Below are 19386 nucleotides of genomic sequence, written 5' to 3' on the forward strand. Positions count from 1 at the left end.
CCATCCTCTGATAACCACTGTTCTACTCTGTACCTCCATGAGATCCACTTTTTTATCTCCCACATTTGAGTGGGAACATGTGATATTTGTCTTCCGGGACCTGGCTTACTTCACTTAGCATAGTAACTTCCATTCCATCCATGTTGTTGCAAAACACAGGACTTCGTTCTTTTTTCATGGCTGAATAATATTCCAATGTGTATATGTACCACATTTTTTTTTAACCCTTTCATCTGTTGATGGACACTCAGATTGATTCCGTATCTTGGCTATTGTGAATAGTGCTGCAAGAAACATGCAGGTGCAGATACTGCTTTGATTTACTGATTTCCTTTCTTTCGGATGCATACCTAGCAGTGGGATTGCCAGGTTGTATGGTAGCTCTATTTTTAGTGTTTTGAGAAATCTCTATGTTGTTTTCCATAGTGGCCGTACTAATTTACATTCCCACTTACAGTGCACGACGGTTACTCTTTCTGCACATCCTTGTTAGCACGTTATGCCTTTTTGATAAAAGACATTTTAACAGGCAAGATGACATCTCATTGTACTTTCGATTTGCATTTCTGTGATGGTTAGTGATGCTGAGCGTTTTCTCATATACCCAATGGCCATTTTTATGTCTTCTTTTGAGAAATGCCTATTCAAATATTTTGCCCACATTTTAATTGGATTATTATTATTATTTTTTCCTACTGATTTGTGTGAGCTTCTTATGTATTCTGGTTATTAATTCCTTCCCAGATGGGTAGTGTGCAAACACTTTCTCCCATTTTGTGGGCTGTTGCATTGTTTCCTTTGTTGTGCAGAAGATTTTTAGCTTGATGTGATCCCATTTATTTATTTTTGCTTTTGTTGCCTGTGCTTGTGAGCTCGTACTCAAGAAATTGTTGGTCAAACCAACATCCTGGAATGTTTTCCTAATGTTTTCTTCTAGTAGTTTCATAGTTTTAAGTTCTGGAGTTAAGTCTTTAATCCATTTTGATTTGATTTTTGTATATGGTGAGAAATAGATAGGAGTCTAGTTTCATGCTTCTTCCTATGGATATCCAGTTTTCCCAGGACCATTTATTAAAGAAACTGTCCCTTCCTTAGTGTATATTCTTGGCACTTTGGCTGAAAATAAGTTGGCTTAAGTGCATGGATTAATTTCTGGGTTCTCTGTTCTGTTCCATTTGTCTATGTATGTGTTTTTTATTGCAGTACCATGTGGTTTTCGTTACGTAGCTTTGTAGTATAATTTGAAGTCAGGCAGTGTGATGCCTCTAGCTTTGTTCTTTTTTCTCCAGATTGCTTTAACTATTTGGGGTCTTTTGTGGTTTCATATGAATTTTAGGATTGTTTTTCTATTTCTGTAAAGAAGGTCATAGGTATTTTGAAAGGGATTGCATTGAATCTGTAGATTGCTTTGGGTAGTATGGATATTTTAACAATGTTGATTATTGCAATCCATAAACATGTCATATCTTTCCATTTTTTGGTGTCGTCTTCAATTTTTTTCATCAGCGTTTTATAGTTTTCATTGATGAGAACTTTCACTTCTTAAGTTTATTTCTAGGTATGAGAACTTTCACTTCTTTAGTTAAGTTTATTTTTAGATATTTTATTTTATTTGTAGCTATTGAAAATGGAATTACTTTCTTAGTTTCTTTTTCGGACTATTTGCTGTTGGCATATGGAAATGCTACTGATTCTTGTGTGTTGATTTTGTATCCTGCAACTTTACTAAATTTGTTTATTGGTGCTAATGGTTTTGGGTGAATGGAGTCTTTAGATTTTTCTAAATATAAGATCACATCATCTGCAAACAAAGATAATTTGACTTCCTCCATTCCAGTTTGGATGCCCTTTATATCTTTTTCTTGTCTAATGGCTCTGGCTAAGACTTCTAGTGCTGTGTTGAATAAAATTGGTGAAGGAGGGCATTCTTACCTTTTTCCAGATTTTAGAGTAAAGGCTTTCAGTTTTTCCTCATTCAGTATGATAACAACTGTGGGTTTGTCATATATGGCTTTTATTGTATTGGAGTGTGTTCTTTCTATACTCGGTTTGTTGAGAGTTTTTATCATGGAGGGATGTTGAATTTTATTGAATGTCTTTTAGCATCTATTGAAATGGTCATGCAGTTTTTGTCATTCATTCTGTTGATATGATGCATCACATTGATTGATTTGCATATGTTAAACTGTCCTTGCATCCCTGGGATGAATCCCAATTGATCATGATAAATGATCTTTTTAATGTGTGGAATTCAGTTTGCTAGGATTTTGTTGAAGATTTTTGTTGACTTTTTAATATTCACCTTTATCCAGCAACCTTGCTGTAATCACTCTTTAGTTCTAGAAGGGTTTTTTTTTTTTTTTTGGTCTTTTTAAAAATTTTCTAAACAATCATGTAACCTTTGAATGAATACAGTTTTATTTCTTCCTTCCTAATCTGCATACCTTTTATTTCCTTTTATTGTCTTATTGCATTAACTAGGGCTTCCAGTACAGTGCTGAAAATCAGTGGTGAGAGGGGACATCCTTCCCTGTTTGTGATCTTAGTGGGAAAGTTCTGAGTTTTTCACCATTAAGTATGATGTTAGCTGTAGGTTTTTGGTAGGTGTTCTTTATCATGTTGAGGAACTTCTCTTTATTCCTAGTTTGCTGAGAGTTTTAATCACAAATGGATATTAGATTTTGTCAAATGCTTTTCCTCATCTGTTGATATGATTTTTGTGATTTTTCTTCTTTAGCCTGTTGATGTGATGGATTATATTAACAGATTTTTGAATAGTGAATTGGTCTTGCATACCTGGGATAAATTCCACTCAGTTGTGCATAATTCTTTTTATATATTGTTGGATTTGATTTGCTAATATTTCGTTGAGGATATTTGCTTCTATGGTCATGACAGGTGTTGGTCTGTACCTTTCATTTCTTGCAATGTCTTTGTCTGATTTTGGTCCTGGGGTAATACTGACCTCATAGAATGAGTTAGGAAGTATTCTCACTGCTTACACCTTCTGGAAGAGAGTATATCTATAAGTCATGTAGGTATAATTTCTAGTTTAACTATTTGGTAGAATTCACCAGTGAACCCATCTGGGTTTGGTGTTTTCACTCTCACAAGGTGCTTTATACAAGGAAATTTTAAATTATTGATTCAATTTTAAATTATTGATTCAATTTCTCTAATAGATATAGGCCTATACAGATTGTCTTGTGTGAGTTTTGGCAGATTGTACCTTTTAAGAAATTAGTACATTTCATCTAGGTTATAAAATTTGTGGGTGGGTGTTGATCATAATAGTCCTTTATTATCCTTTTAACGTCCATGGGATCTGTAGTGATGTTCTCTCTTTCATTTGCGATACTAGTAATTTGTGTTTTCTTGCTCTTTTTAAAAAAAATTTAGCCTGGCTAGAGGTTTATCAATTTTATTGATCTCTTCAAAGGGCAAGCTTTTACTTCTAGTTGCTTTTTTCTGTTATTATTATTATTAATTTTGAGACAGGATCTTACTCTGTCACATAGGCTGGAGTGCATTGGTGCTATCTCAGCTCACTACAACCTCTGCTTCCCAAGCCATCCTCCCATCTCAGCCTCCTGAGTAGCTATGACTAAAGGTGTGTGCCACCATGTTTGGCTAAATTTTTGTATTTTTAATAGAGATGGGGTTTCACCATGTTGCCCAGGTTGGCCTAGGACTCCAGGACTCAAGCAATCCACCAGCCTTGGCATCCCAAAGTGCAGGGATTACAGGTGTGAGTCACCACACCTTTCTGTTTTTCTGTATTAATTTTCTGTTTTCAATTTCCTTGATTTCTGCTCTAAGTTTTATTATTCCTTTTGCTTACTTTGGGTTATTTTCTTCTTCTTTTTCTAGTTTTCTAGGGTAGAAGCTTAGGTTATTGATTTTTGATCTTCTTTTCTAATATATGCATTCAATGCTATAAATTTTTTTTCTAAGCACTGCTGTCCCTATATCCACAAATTTTGGTAAGTTGTATTTTAATTTTCACTTAGTTCAAAATATTTAAGACTATATCTTGAGATTTCTTCTTTTTCTCATGTGCTACATAGACATGTGTTGTTAAATCCAAGTATTTTGGATTTTTAAAGCTATCTTTCTGTTATTGATTTCTAGTTTATCTCCATTGTGGTCTGAGAGCATACTTTGTATAATTTCTATTCTTTTAAATTTGTTAAGATATATTTTATGGCCTAAGATAGACCAGAATGTGGCGTATCTTGGAGAATGTTCCATGTGAACTTGAGAAAAATGTATAATTTGCTGTTGTTGGATGAAGTAGTCTATAGATGTCAATTATATCCAGTTGATTGATGGTGCTGTTGAGTTCAGCTATGTCCTTACTGATTTTATTTTTCAATTAGCAGTAATCGCGCCTCGGATAAACCGCATTGGCTACAATACTGCCACTGCGCAAAGCTTACTGATTTTATTTTTATGCCTGTTGGATCTGTCCATTTCTGATAAAGGTGTGTTAAAGTGTCCAAATTTAATAGTGCTTTTATCTATTCTGCCTTGCAGTTTCAGTTTTTGCCTCATGTATTTTGGCACTCTGTAAGGTGCCTGCACATTAAGGATTGTTATGTCTTCTCTAAGTATTGACTTCTCAATTGTCATTATCATTATTCCTGATAAATTTCTTTGCTCTGAAATCTGTTCTGTTGAAATTAATGTAAATAATCTCACTTTCCCTTGATTAGTGTTGGCATGGCAAATCTTTCTCCATCCCTTTACTTTTAATCTACTTATGTCTTTATGTTTAAAGTGGGTTTCATGTCTACAACATGTAGTTGGGTCATGTTTTTTGATCCACTTTGAACATCTATCTTTTGTGCAGTGGTAGGAACTTGGCTCACTTCAGCCTTGACCTCCCAGGTGCAAGCGATCCTCTCACTTCAGCCTCCAGAGCAGCTGGGACTACAGGTATGTGCTACCATGCTTGGCTAGTTTTTGTATTTTTTTTTTTTTTGTAGACATGGGGTTTTGCATGTTGTCCAGGATGATCTTGAACTCCTGAGCTTAAGCGATCTGCCTGCCTTCTCCTACCAATATATTGGGATTACAGGCATGAGCCATCACACCCAGCCCTCCATTTATCTTTTAAGTGCTATATGTGGATGATTGACATTTCAGGTGATTATGGATATAGCTGAATTGATGTCTGCCATGTTTGTTATTGTTTTCTATTGGTTGCTCTTGTTCTTTGCTCCTATTTTTGTCTTCCACCTATTTTTTTGCCTTTTGTAGTTTTTTAAAATTCATATTTTAATTTTTTAAATAATTTAATGCATTTTAAGATTTACAGGAGCAGCACAGAAGACAGACAATATTAGAAACATGTACTCATGTAGGGTAACTCAGAATAGTGAATAAATGGGGTCTACTGTATGATAAAAATGCTACAAACACCATTTGGTTGCCATCCATAGAAGTGGAATTGTTTTAAAAAATTCAAATGCTGGCATTGTCCAGAAAAATTTAACAGGTTTGTTTATAATTATTATAAAGTTGAATCGCTGAAACTTGTTCACTGAAACATTTTGACTTGCATTAATGCCTTATGTCCCTATATTTATATTAAAAATTCACACACAAATAAAAATGGAAAAACTGCCAATACTTGATTTAAGTCCTGTATTTTTCCACTCACAATCACGTACATAGGTTCCTTTTGACCCCATGGGAAAAAAAAAAATCTTAACGTTCAGAACTATCAATAACAGGTGAAGATGATTTTTTTTTTTTTTTTGAGAATGAAATGTTTCCCATCATAGTGGATCTTTAGAACTGTCAATAACAAGTGAAGATAATGAAATGTTTCCCATCATAGTGGCCCTTAAGCGTATTCTCCACATATGGGGCATGTTAGCTGCATGTCTTCTGGCACAATAGTTTTACGTTCGGCTGGATACCACACAGGTTGGTGTTTTCAGAAAGGCCTCACTTGTCTCCTGCAAAGCACCAATGCTGCGCTCTGGAAGCGCAGATTGGTTTTAAAGTCCTGAGCAATTTCTCACCGCAGATGCTGGGAGGGAGGTTTGCGAAACAGGAGTTCGTGGACTTCCGATGACGTCTGATTTCCCGTAGTGCCACGGTACCGGGCCTGGAACCATGAGTTCCTTCGCCCCTCCGGTAGAGGGCGCACTCTGCCAGCAGCTCTTGTGGCCAGTGGCTTCCTGGGCGCTTCACATCGGCGGCCTTGCGGGCAGCGGGCTTTGTGGGGAGCCGAGGTGTGGAGAGCTGCTGGCTCAGGCCCCCTCCTTCATGGAGCGCACAGAGGTAGAGGCGGCGCTGGTGTTAGCGAAGGTAGGGCTGGGAGACTCCTTTTGCAGTTTTAATTAAGCATTTTATATGATTCTATCTTCTCTCCTTTTTCAGCATATCAATTACACTTTTTTAAAAAAATTGGGGCCGGGCGCGGTGGCTCAAGCCTGTAATCCCAGCACTTTGGGAGGCCGAGGCGGGTGGATCACGAGGTCAAGAGATCGAGACCATCCTGGTCAACATGGTGAAACCGCGTCTCTACTAAAAATACAAAAAATTAGCTGGGCATGGTGGTGCGTGCCTGTAATCCCAGCTACTCAGGAGGCTGAGGCAGGAGAATTGCCTGAACCCAGGAGTCGGAGGTTGCAGTGAGCCGAGATTGCGCCATTGCACTCCAGCCTGGGTAACAAGAGCAAAACTGTCTCGAAAAAAAAAAAAAAAAAAAAAATTGGGTTGCCTGAGAGCTCGCAATGTACATTTACGATTAATCCAAATTCACTTTCAAATAACACTATACTGTGTCAGGAGTAATGCAAATATTTTTTGAAAAATGTTGGGGGAAGGGGAGGGAGGAAAGTAAAAAAAAAAAATATATATATATATGTATGTATGTATGTATGTATGTATGTATATGTATATTTTGAGACAGAGTCTCACTCTGTCACCCAGGCTGGAGAGCAGTGGTGCGATCTCAGTTCACTGCAACCTCCGCCTCCCGGGTTCAAGTGATTCTCCTGCCTCAGCCTCCTGAATAGCTGGGATTACAGTCATGCACCACCACATCTGACTAATTTTTTTTCTGTACTTTTAGTAGAGGCAGGGTTTCAACATGTTGGTCATGCTGGTCTCAAACTCCTGACCTCAGGTGATCTGCCCGCCTTGGCCTCCTAAAGTGCTAGCAATACAGGTGTGAACCACCACATCCGGCCACAAATAAAACAAAACACAGTCCTGATTCCATTTTTGTGTCCATTGTATCACTGCTGTCATTCATTTCACTTATACGTAAGCATAAAGAAACACACACATATGTATGCATACACAAGCATGTACACACACACACAGAAATAAATACATCGTTGCTATTATTTTAAACAAATTAAGGATGAGAAAAATACGTTTTTATTTTGCCATCACTTATTCCTTCTCTGATGCTCTTCCTTTCTTTTTGCAGATCTGACTTTCTGACCTATATCACTTTTTTTTCCCTCTCTGAAGAACTTATTTTAAAATTTATTACAAAGCAGGTCTACTGGCAACAATTTCCCTCATTTTTTTTTTTTACTTTGGTTTTTTCCAAGATTTTTCCTTTTGGTTTTTCTGAAGTTTGAATATGATATGCTCAGGTATAGTTTTTTTCCATTTTGCATTTTCCTGCTTTATGTTCTCTGAGCTTCCTGGATCTGTGGTTTAGTGTCTGAAATTAATTTGAGGGAAATTCACAAATTGCTTCTGTTCTTTTCTTTTTTTCTCCTTCTGGGATTCCCCCATGCATGTATTACACCTTTTGTAATTGTCGCATAGTTTTTTGATATTCTGTTCAGTGTGTTTCAGTCTTTTTTTGTCTTTGTGTTTCAGTTTGGAAGTTTCTGTTATCATATCCCCCAGCTCAGAGATATTTTTCCTTGGCCATGTCCAGTCTCCTTGTGAGCACATCAAAGGCATTCTTTGTTTCTGTTACAGTGTTTTTGATCTTTAGTATTTCTTTTTGATTCCTTCTTAGACTTGCCATCTCTATGCCTACATTATCCAGGGTTCTTACATGTTGTCTACTTTCTTCGTTAAAGCCCTTCTCATACTAACTCATATGAGATATAGGAGCTGGGATTTTCCCTTTTCCCACATGGAAGGCTAGAGCGGGCTGGGATTGGTTATTTCCCTTCTCCAGGTCTGTTAGGCTCTGAAAAACACCTGGCAGGTGAGGCTCAGGTAAAACAGTTTCTCTTGAGGGCAGGTCTTTTTAGAAGAACAGAATGCTGTTTTATCTCAACCCCACCCCTTGCTGGAAGCTCAAGGTGTTCCTTCCTTCCTCCCTTCCTAACTTCCTTCCTAACTTCCCTCCCTCCCTCTATTCTTTCTTCCTTCCTCCCTCCCTTCTTTCTTCCTTCCTCCTTCCCTCCCTCCCTCTTTCTTTCTTTTTTCTTTCTCTTTCTTTCTTTCTCTCTCTCTTTCTTTCTTTCTTCTTTTCTTTCCTTACTTTCTTTTCTTTCTGGCAGAGTTTTGCTCTGTTGCCAGGCTGGAGTGCAGTGGTGCAATCTCGACTCACTGCAACCTCTACCTCCCAGGTTCAAGCAATTTCCCTGCCCTAGCCTCTCCAGTAGCTGGGATTACAGGCACGCGCCACCACGCCTGGCTAATTTTTTGTATTTTGGTAGAGACAGGGTTTCACCATGTTGACCAGGATGGTCTCGATCTTCTGACCTCACGATCTGCCCACCTCAGCCTCCCAAAGTATTGGGATTACAGGCGTGAGCCACTGCGTCAGGCCAGGGTTTTTCTTTCTTTAACATTCACTGTGCAGCTGCTTGAGCTCCTAAAGGTAAACTTACAAAAGTATGGGGGACCCCTGTGACTGGGTTGTCCTGGAATTTTTAACTCTCAGATTGTCCACACTGAGCCTCCAACAATATCAATTACAGTTCAGGGGTTTCTACCCTGGTACTGGTTCCCACAGAGGTTTCTGCTCTGGTAAGATGTGATTCTCTGTATCTGCCTGCCTGACTCTCTAATTTTGGGGCATCAGTGTGCCTTTGGCCTCATTTCTCTGAGGGCTATAAGAGGAGTTATTGATTTTGCAGTTTGTTAATCTCCTGGCATAGATGGTTGATAGATGGTAGCTGTGGTGGGGGGACTCTCGGAAGCTCAAGTTTCATTTGGGCAGCGCTGTGGGGTTGGAGCTTGTCCATGCTCTCAACTCAATGCCCTTATCACTAGGATGCTCAGCAGTTTCCTGATACCCCTGCTGTTTCCTGGGTTATTGCGGGTGAAGGAGGTATGTCTCTCCTACAGCAGCAAAGGCTTCCCAAGCTACTCTTTGTAGCATCAATTTTTGTCAAACCAGAGGCATGAGCTGACCATCCCACTGTGGGCAGGAAGCCATGAGCTCCCTCCCCTTGGACCAAAGGCTTCAGGTTACCCATGAATCTAAGGAGCAGAGCAACAGAGAGTGACAAGACGGTGGCTGCAAACCACGGAACAATTTATGGAGCATGGAAAAGACTCTGGAGTTTCCCATTGGTATTTAAGCCACATTCTGAGGCTCAGAGAACAATCACTGTCAGGCACATTATCTTTGAATACAAAGGACAACAAAGTGTAATACAGTCTGCCGTTCAGCCCAACGTTCTTGTCGGTAACATTTTCAATTTTTCATTTTTCTCACTACTTGACAATATTATGATTTCTTCCTACAGGGGATGAAGCTACAGGCCCTGCCTATTTCCCTGCTTGGCTATTATTTGAGGTTCTATTATAAGCCTCTGGCAGGCTGCAGACATATAAACCTTTTTTTTTTTTTTTCAAGGCTACACACGTGGTACTCAGTTTCCATTCATCCTCTTTGTCCACTCTGGTCAGGGATGGTGCTGACGACAGAACCCAAGATCTCAGTAATCTTGGGAATTAGCTTGAGGTTTCAGAACTCGTGATTGCAGAGTCAAATCATGCAGACTTGGCAAAGCCGTCCCTGCCAAACGCCCCTATTATCTGAATTAAAAAACATGGTGCCAGATTCCAAGCTGTGTGCTCATTCCGAAATGTCTTATGTTTTCTGGCATCATTTAACTTTCAGGTCAACAGAATTTAAAATATATCTTTGCCTTTTTCCATGAACACCTAACAAGGCCCTACGTAGTTTTAGAAAAGCGCTATCAATATTACAGTATTTTGTATTTGAAAGAAAAAAAAACAAAAAAAATCTGACTATTTCTATTTCTTCTTAAAAAAACTGAGGAGCAAGTAAGCAAGCAGACTTAGTATTCAAAGTATTATAACATGTTTTTAAGTTAAGGTCTCTTTCAAGATAAAAGCGCATTTTAAATATTACTGTTTCGTACTTAGCTGTGGTATGTGGTTTATTTTGCAACTTCAATGACCCTTAAAGGAGTGTGTGATTTTGTGCTTATCTTAGAGGGCATGGGTTAATACAGGTTGAAAAGACTGTTGTAGATTTCAGTTTTATTACGAATTCCTTGCTCATTTAAAGTGATAGTTACCACCTACGTCTTCTCCAACAGAGACACCAAGGTGCAGGTAGGTTCATTACAGAAAAACACAGTATGTTGAAAAACACTCTTTGTTCTGTAAATTGATTGGGCCAAATTTCTGGATTTAAAGAGAATTGGAAGGGAGCTCCGGTGCCATGAAGGGCCCAGCAGAGACAGGGGCATGTGGCGTGGTGATGCTTGGAGCTGCCCCATGTCTGCCTTGCACTGCGGGTGAGTGTTTGTTTGAAGGTGTCGCCGAGTGGGTGAGGGGTGGCCCTGGCTGGTGCCGCAGCCTCTGGTGCTCCTAAGTGGCAGTGACAGCTCATTCAGCAGCATCCTGACCTTCAGGGGAATACCTGCCACTCGCCGGCTTGGGAGAATCCCAGACTTTCAGGCCAAAGGCCCTTTACCTAGAAAATGAGGGATATAGATTAGGTGATTTGCAAGGTCCCTCTCCAGTCTAAAATGCTATGATTCTATGAAATTAAGCCCATTCGATCTAAGATTAGAACCAAAAACCTTCTGTGTGTGTGTGTGTCTGATTGTAATGTAGATAAGACAAAACACTCTTTCAGCCTTATTTTTGCCTTTCCCCATCTCAAAGGTGTGTGCGTGTTTTTTCCCCTCAGTGCATATTATCTGCTCTGTTCTGAGCAGGTTCAGAAAAGTATAAGTCATATTCCTTCCCTTAGGATGCTGAAAATTTCGTAGAGGAAGTCACTAACACATGAAATAGTAACATGGAGCCACGGATAATTCTTTCTTTCTTTTTTTTTTGAGACAGGGTCTGTTCTGTTGCCCAGGCTGGAGTGCAGTGTTTTGATCTCTGCTTACTGCAGTCTCCACCTCCCATGCTCAGGTGATCCTCCTGTCTCAGCCTTCATCTCCCTAGTAGCTGGAATTATAGGCTCACACCACCATACCCAGCTACTTTATATATATATATATATATAAATATAAATACGGTAGTCTATATATATATAGGTTGAAATATATATATAATTATTTGTTTTTGAGACAGGGTCTTGCTCTGTTGCCCAAGCTGGAGTGCATGGCTTGATTTCCACTCACTGCAAACTCTGTCTCTTGAGTTCAAGCAAGTCTCTCACCTCAGCCTCTTGAGTAGCTAAGACTACAGGCATGCACCACCATGCATGGCTAATTTTTTTTTTTTTTTTTTGTATTTTTTGGTAGAGATGACGTTTCACTATGTTGGCCAGGCTGGTCTCGAACTCCTGACCTCAAGTGATCTGCCTGCCTTGGTCTCCCAAAGTTCTGGGATTACAGGTGTGAGCCACCATGCCCAGCCTAATTTTTGTATTTTTTGTAGAGACAGGGTCTAGCCATGTTGCCCATGCTGGTCTCAAACCCCTGGGCTCAAGCAATCCACCTGCCTTGGCCTCCTAAAGTGCTGGGATTACAGGTATGAGCTATTGCACCCGGCCAGCCATATATAATTCCGGGTGGAAGGGAACTGTAGAGCTGAACTGAGAGGAACAGCTTCAGGTTTTCACTCGGATCCCACCTTGTCAGTGGGGTTGAGCCCCACCACCTGTGTATTATTGCAGTTTACACCTTGGTGTTTCCCCCAGTTCTGCTCCTCAGCCTTAGCCTACTCTCCTTTGTTTTTTCTTTGCTTTTGTTTACTAATATTTCCCAAGTGCCTCAATAAATTAGGCACTGAAATAGACATTTGTTGAATGAATGAATGGATGGATGAGGGAAAGTAGGGAAAGAGAGCAGAAACAGAGAGGTGGGATTTAGATGGGCCTCGAAGGCTGGGTACATTCACCTTTGCAGAGATGGTACCAGGCCACTTGTAAATGATAGGGCTCCTTACACTGTTAGGTTGACAGGTCTCTCCTTTGAGCACTGTTTGGTGAGATCAAACTCCTGAAAATACCCTGGAGACCCCCGATCCTGTGTTCTCCATGGACACAGTAAACCCCCGCAGAGGCCGTTTTGATTGTAAGTGAAGCTTTTTACTTTGGACAGTAAGGTATCACTGGGTGGGCCCCATCCTGTGGCTTTCTTTCACTCCAGGCAAGCCATTCTGAGAAGTGCCTCTCCGTGCTCAGTCACTCAAACAGCAACAGATGCTCCTGGGCCCGTCCTGAGTACCTGGAGGAGCAGAGTGAGGTGAACACGAAGGGACCTGAGGATCTTCCAATCTGCTGGTTCCCCAATGCTGGCTGCACATTAGGATTCCCTAGGGAGCTTTTAAAAAAATACTGGGGCTTTGGCCTCCACCTCCGCCCCCAGATTCTCACTTAATTGGTCTGGGAAGGAGGGGCCCAGGCACCGTGGTTAGTTTACAAGTTCCCCAGGTGATTCTAATATGCAGCCAGGGTTCCAGCCACCAACGGCTTCTATCTCTCTCATTTGATTAGCAAGGGAGCCCAGGCCCAGAGAAATCAAACGGCTTGTCTAAAAGTGACAGGCTGTTATTACCTTCAGGTGGCCATCAGAGGAGCTGCACAGAATGTCTTTGGACTGACAGTTTTCAGTTTGCCAGATTCTATGGCAAATTACATTAATCTAGCCTAGATAATTAAGTCATAGACACAGAGCACTTACTGGAGATGTGCAAGGTGCCTATCTGGCTGAACAGGCTCAGGCGTGTTTACCATGAGGACCCCTGTGTCACAGGTGCCAGTAATAAGTGACGCAGAGCCCTCGATGAACCACAGATAAAGGCGCTGGAAATGGTCAACACTGCAGGTCACAAAAGGGAATTGTCCTGGCTTGGGTGTTTCCTGGAGAGCCTTGATTGCAGAGCTCATGGTTTTTACATGGTGTGCTCTGGGAGTCCCGGTACTGTCGGGCTGGGCGCTTCCTCCTCTCAGAGGGGCCTTTCTGCGTCTGATCTTGCAGTAGGGAACCACACCATTGCAGAAGAATAGCCAAGGCTTGCTTTTCCACTGGGTGCTCAAAATCGTATTGGGAAAAAGGAATGAACAAAACAACCTTGTTACCAATGTGCTGTTCTCAGAAAGATACACTGTCAAGGAACGAGCTGTGTCTGCCGCTTAGGACGACTGGGTCTCCACACAGAGCCCTTATACCCAGTCAGTGATGGTTACAAGAATACTCACTCCCAGTGAGATGAAAAATTAAAGGAGAAAGTTTCCTAAGAGTCCAGGGGGGTCAGGAGGAAAGGCTCACACCCAGTGTTTTTTCTTTGGGGGGCGAATGTGACACCAAGGGGTGGCTTGGTCTTAAAGCCAGGCACAGGTGGGGTTGGGCACCTTTGTTCTGGCTTTTAGTGTTCTCTGGTTTTGCAGCTCCTGGGCCCCATGACTGTTCTGTGAGAAGGAACTGTGGTACTCCCTGTTGAAGGCAGCTGCTCTAAAAGAGAAAATTGTGGTCAGTGGTCTGCACTGTCAATACTTCAGGCCACGGGGAGGATATTGAGCTGTGGAAAAGATATGTAAGAGGTTGTTTCTTGGGTAGGGGGAATTCATTCAAGAGACATTCATCAAGTTCTTACTTGAGAGTCTGCTAAGCCTGGAGAGAGGGCAGTGGTTGTTTTAGATGTAACCAGAATCAAAAGCAATGAGCTGGACAGGAGAGGATAAATGCATTTCTCTCTCTCTTTCTGCTTATGGAAATAATTATTGGGGAAAGAAAGCCCTGTCTAGGAATTTGATCTGGCCCAAAGAACATAGAAACTATAATTTTGGAGTTGTATATTCTTTGTGAAATTAAGAGGGAAGATGAGGGAAAGGTGATTGGTGTTTCCAAAGGACAATTCTCGGATACCGCATCCCTGTTCTCATAGAGCTTATAGCCTGGTGGGGAAGATGAACAACACATAAATAACTAACCACACACACACACACTTACATCTGTATGTGTGCTGATAACTTCAAGGAAGAAAAATGAATCAGGGTAAGGGTTGGAGGACATTTTAGATAGGGTGGTGGAGAGGCCTCTGAGGATATGAATTTGAGTGAAGGCTGAAGGAAGTGAGAATTTAGCTACATGGAGTCTGGTGAGGGCCTGGTAGCCAGAAGGAAGAGGCGTCCCAAAGACCTTCAAGGATGAAGGACTAACATCTGGCGTTGAGAAAATATCATGAGCAAGGGCAAGAGCGCAGTGGTCAACGGTCACTTCTGGCTGGGAGATAAAAGAGGAGTCCGTGAAGGTGGTGGGACCTACTCTAAACCCGGCAGGATTCGTAGGATTTCAGCAGGCTGGATTCTAAGCAACCCGAGGGAAAACAATGCCCTGATGTTCACCAGACCTTATACAAGGGAGACGTTCAATAATATTTATGGAATAAGGGAACAGGTGGAGAGGAGGAAGGTATGAAAGATGAAGTGCTGCAAATAAAGATGTAGAGGTGGAAACTGTGGGTTATATTCTGGGAATGGTGGAGTTTGGTTGGAATATTGGTTATGGAAAGGATAAAAAATGGGTCATGAAAAATGTCGATCGGTGAATTGATACTAAACCGTAAGAATACTAAATTCTGCAGCTTGGACTGTGCTGTGCAGGCAAGGAGGAGTCATGGTGGGTTTCTGAATAATGCAACTGCACACACCAAAACAGAACCTATGCTGAGAATAGGCTGGCTGGTTGGGAGATAGAGTGGAAGTGGACACCTGCTATGGTTCCTCCAGAGAGAACACGATTTGAGCTAGGGCTGGGTTTCTGTGATAGAAAGGTAGGTTAGATATAGTACAAACAAATGGCTAATATTCTGTGACTGTTCAAATGTGGGAAGAGAAGAGAGAGGTAGAGTCAAGGATGTCTAATATTTCACATCTGACTAACTGGGAAGATGGCGGCCTAACTGATGGTAAAACAGAAGTAAAATGATATGGGATGCTTTAGAGATGGCGGTAGTGCACCCAGGGGTTGATGTTTAGCTAGTGGAAAAGCAGGGATGGTGCTCAGAGAACAAGTTGGGATTGGAGAGGGAAGCTTGGAATTTCTACCTAGAGGAGATACAGGTATTTAGGAAATGGAAAGACAAAAGACACCAGAACAGAAACACAGAGATTCTCACATTCAGGGATGAGAAAGAAGACGAGGAAGCCACAAAGGCGAGTCAGAGGAGCAGCGGAAGAGGCAGAAGGACCGGGGATGCCAGGATCGGAACTTTAAAGTGAGGGCCAGCAGTGGTGCCAAGCATTTCACCCAAAAGCAAGTATTTTGGCAACCAGGACTCATGGCCGACTTCCAGGAGATGATGCATCAGTTAACCATTAGTGATGTAACTATGACCTTTGTCAAAGGGGACCAGTCTACTCTCATCAGAGGGGCTCTGAGGCTTTCTGCTGGCTCAAATCTAGAAATTGGTTGAGGGGTCACAATTCTGTTGGGATGATTCCTGTCAGAATTCTATTCATCAGACCCAGCAGGTGGAATGTCTATTTCAGTTCTAGAGATAGCAAAGATTTCCGTAGGTCAAACCATTGTGATTTCTCCGGTAGCTCTGGTGCCCATGATGGTGCCATCCTTGTCTCTGTGAATAAGGGCATCTGTCACCTGACATTTCTATCCTCATGAATTTGGCAGTCTGACTCGGTGACTGCAGTTCCCACTGTTGTTCCTGGCCTGCAGAGAAGAGCCACCCTAAACTCTTCTATCTCCTGGTAGATATGTAATTTTATATCAGCCTTGGACTCTCCTGGCAGGTACAGTTAGGAATGGGTGAACAGATCTTTTCTATTTGAGACAGAGTCTTGCTCTATCGCCCAGGCTGGAGTGCAGTGATGTAATCTCAGCTCACTGCAACCTCTGCCTCCTGGGTTCAAGTGATTCTCCTGCTTCAGCCTCCAGACTGAGTAGCTGGACTATAGGCATGCGCCACCAGGCCCAGCTAATTTTTATATTTTTAGTAGAGATGGGGTTTCACCATGTTGGTCAGGCTGGTTTTGAATGCCTGACCTCAAGCGATCTGCCTGCCTCTGCTTCCCAAAGTGCTGGGATTACAGGTGTGAGCCACCATGCCCAACCTGAACAGATCTTAAGTAATAAATCCACGCTACAATTCCGATTTCCTAAGCCTCTGGATCTCATCTTTTAAAGTTTGCTGAGCAAGTGCTGGCCTTTCAACGTCAGTCAGTAAAGGCCATTTTTGTTCCTGCATTTCAGAGAGTGAGCTGTACAGATGTTTAGAGCCACTCCCGACTGCTCACATTAACACACTGAATCCAGAGTCTCTGCTCAGCGTATCTGTGTCAACAAATTTGGCTTAATCTGGAATCTTCCTTCCACCTGGATCCAACACCGTGGGAATTCATTCCCAAGCATGTTTTCCAGGATATGTTGATAAATGTCACTGTCTTTTGGTCCTTCTGGTGCATATGGTGCCTCCCGTGGGTTACACTTTGTGCCTCAGCTCCTGAGACCTGCCAGGACGTGAGCCTGGTCAGAGGTCTAGAAGCAATGGGAGGCAGCTGGGTAGGGTCAGGGGAGAATTGGTCCCTGAAAGGCAGTGACCTCGGTGGAGACCATGACAAGCTTCTCAGGCACAGAAAGACCTCAGAAAAAGGAAGCTCAGACAAGGAGGAAGGGCTGCTTCCACTGAAAAAAAGACCTGGTAGAAATGATCTCACATTTTCAGGGACCCAGTCCATGCCCTGATTTTTACATATGAGATTTTTGAAAGGTTGTGAATTCAATGCGCTTTGTCATTCAGCAGTCCTTAGGATTGAATTTAGGATTGTTTTTCAGAGATCTTGGCTACAAAAGAAAAGAAATCCTTTAGGGAAGTCCTAGAAGCTTCATGTTGTTTTTTCTCCAGACCTTGAGCTGAGAATTGGAAGCCCCAATCTCTTCATTTTCTTTTGCTAAGTTCTGCACTACTCTTAAAAGCAACCAACTCCATTAGACTCTTCATTTTCACCGTAAGTATTATAGCAACAACTACTTGGTCACCTAAAGCCTTGTCTTTCAGACAGTTGATCACAAATGACAATTTAGTGAATATTTTGCCCTTGCATGTCACAGGCTACCAATGCCCCTTGGCTACGGTCATAGGCTATTAGTGCTTTTAAATCTAATCAGATCAGAGAACCAATTCTAGATAAGCCAGTTCCAAGTCAAAGAATCCATTTTCAAAGCTCTGTTCCCCTGAAACCACTGCCAGCCCCAATATGTGCATCAGAGAAGCAGAACCACTGTGAGTGATGTGCCTTTGGGATCATCTCTTATGGCAGTTGGGCTGTATGCAATCACAGAAGCTGATGAAGACATCTTGGAAGGCTGTAACCTCTGTGTTGGGTGGGTGAGGGAGTCTATTCTAAGTCAGCAGGACCAGAAGTTGGGAAGAAAAGCCAGACGTGAATGAAGCACAGGAAATTGAGGATGAACTGGAAACTGTGAAAACAAACTAAACCCACAAGGACAAATGGTCAGCCAGGCGCGTTGGCTTACACCTGTAATCCCAGCCTTTGGGAGGCTGAGGCGGGCAGATCACAAGGTCAGGAGTTCAAGACCAGCCTGGCCAACATGGTGAAACCCTGTCTCTACTAAAAATACAAAAATTAGCTGGGCATGGTGGCGCATGCCTGTAATTCCAGCTACTCCAGAGGCTGAGGCAGGAGAATTGCTTGAACCGGGACCGGGGAGGCGGAGGCCACAGTGAGCTGACATTGATCCACTGCACTCCAGCCTGGGCTACAGAGCGAGACTTGATCTCAAAAAAAAAAAAAAAAATCTGTCATAAGATTAGTTATATATATATAAAAAAAGACAAATGGTCACTTGTGTCTGTCTCTTGTCACCTGCAACCTGGATGACACAAGTGACCGGAAGAAGCTGGCATCCTTTGCTGTGGAGCTGTGTGGTGCTTGACTCAGGACACAGATAAGCTGGAGGGGAGGTCCAGTGGGAGGAGGAGGCCCCAGGCCAGCACCCGAGCTAGCAGATTGTACCATCATGGGACCGCTGAGTGGCAGCCTGTGGCTTTGATCCTGCCTTACAGATCTCACATCTGTTTCTCCGGTGGCCAGTCCTAAGCCAGAACCACACAGGTTAGGAAATTCTCTGACTTGCAGTTTAACTTAGCTGTGTTGTCACATTACAAAAATGTATTTTTCTGGCTGTTTCTAAAAGCACGGCATAAACACAGGATGTGGATGCTGGAATCAAATCAGCTGGGTGAAAATCCCAGCTCTGGTCCGTGCTGGCTGGGCAAACCTGGGTAGGTTTTTACCCTGGGTCTCTGCCTCTTCCTCTCTAAGTGTGGGAACAACCACATGTAGGCCAGAGCAGCCTGAGCAGTGAATGCGGAGATCCAGGTGAACACCGGGCGAGGCGCCTGGTATCCCGCCAGGGCACCAGCATTCTATCAGCTGTTGTGGTCAGAATATTTGGGGATGGTCAAGAGTGATTTTGGAAATAGTGGAGTGTGGATCTGGTTTCAAAATGCAACTATTTTGGCCAGGTGTGGTGGTTCACGCCTGTAATCCCAGTACTTTGGGAGGCCAAGGCAGGCGGACCACCTGAGGTCAGGAGTTCAAGACCAGCCTGGCCAACATGGTGAAACCCAGTCTCTACTAAAAATACAAACATTAGCCGGGCGTGGTGGCATGCATCTGTAATTCCAGCTACTTGAGAGACTGAGGCAGGAGAATTGCTTGAACCCAGGAGGTGGAGGTTGCAGTGAACCGAGATCATGCCATTGCACTCCAGCCTGGGCAACAGAGCAGAGACTCTGTCTCAAAAAAAAAAAAAAAAAGAAAAAGAAAAAAAAGAAAGAAAAAAGAATAAAATGCACCCATTAGAGGTCTAGTCAAGAAGCTTCCTGGTGGATTTGGTATCTTTTATCTGGCTTTTCAATAGCTGGAGTGCAGTGGCGTGATCTCAGCTCTGCAACCTCTGCCTCCTGGGCTTGAGATAGTCTCCTGTCTCAGCCTCCCAGGTAGCTGGGACTATAGGCATGTGC

General features: G+C 42.3%; 1 long non-coding RNA gene and 1 pseudogene across 1 annotated transcript in view; one reads left to right on the forward strand and one right to left on the reverse strand.

The window, feature by feature from the left end:
* Positions 1 to 19386, forward strand: part of LOC135268279 (uncharacterized) — an 80000-nt gene that overhangs the window by 43128 nt on the left and 17486 nt on the right. The window lies entirely within an intron of this gene.
* On the reverse strand, positions 4355 to 4436 carry LOC135268457 (U4 spliceosomal RNA; annotated as a pseudogene).

The sequence above is a fragment of the Aotus nancymaae genome, unplaced genomic scaffold (assembly GCF_030222135.1).
Source record: "Aotus nancymaae isolate 86718 unplaced genomic scaffold, 86718_ANA_hifiasm-v0.15.2.pri h1tg000040l, whole genome shotgun sequence".
Lineage (NCBI taxonomy): Eukaryota > Metazoa > Chordata > Mammalia > Primates > Aotidae > Aotus > Aotus nancymaae.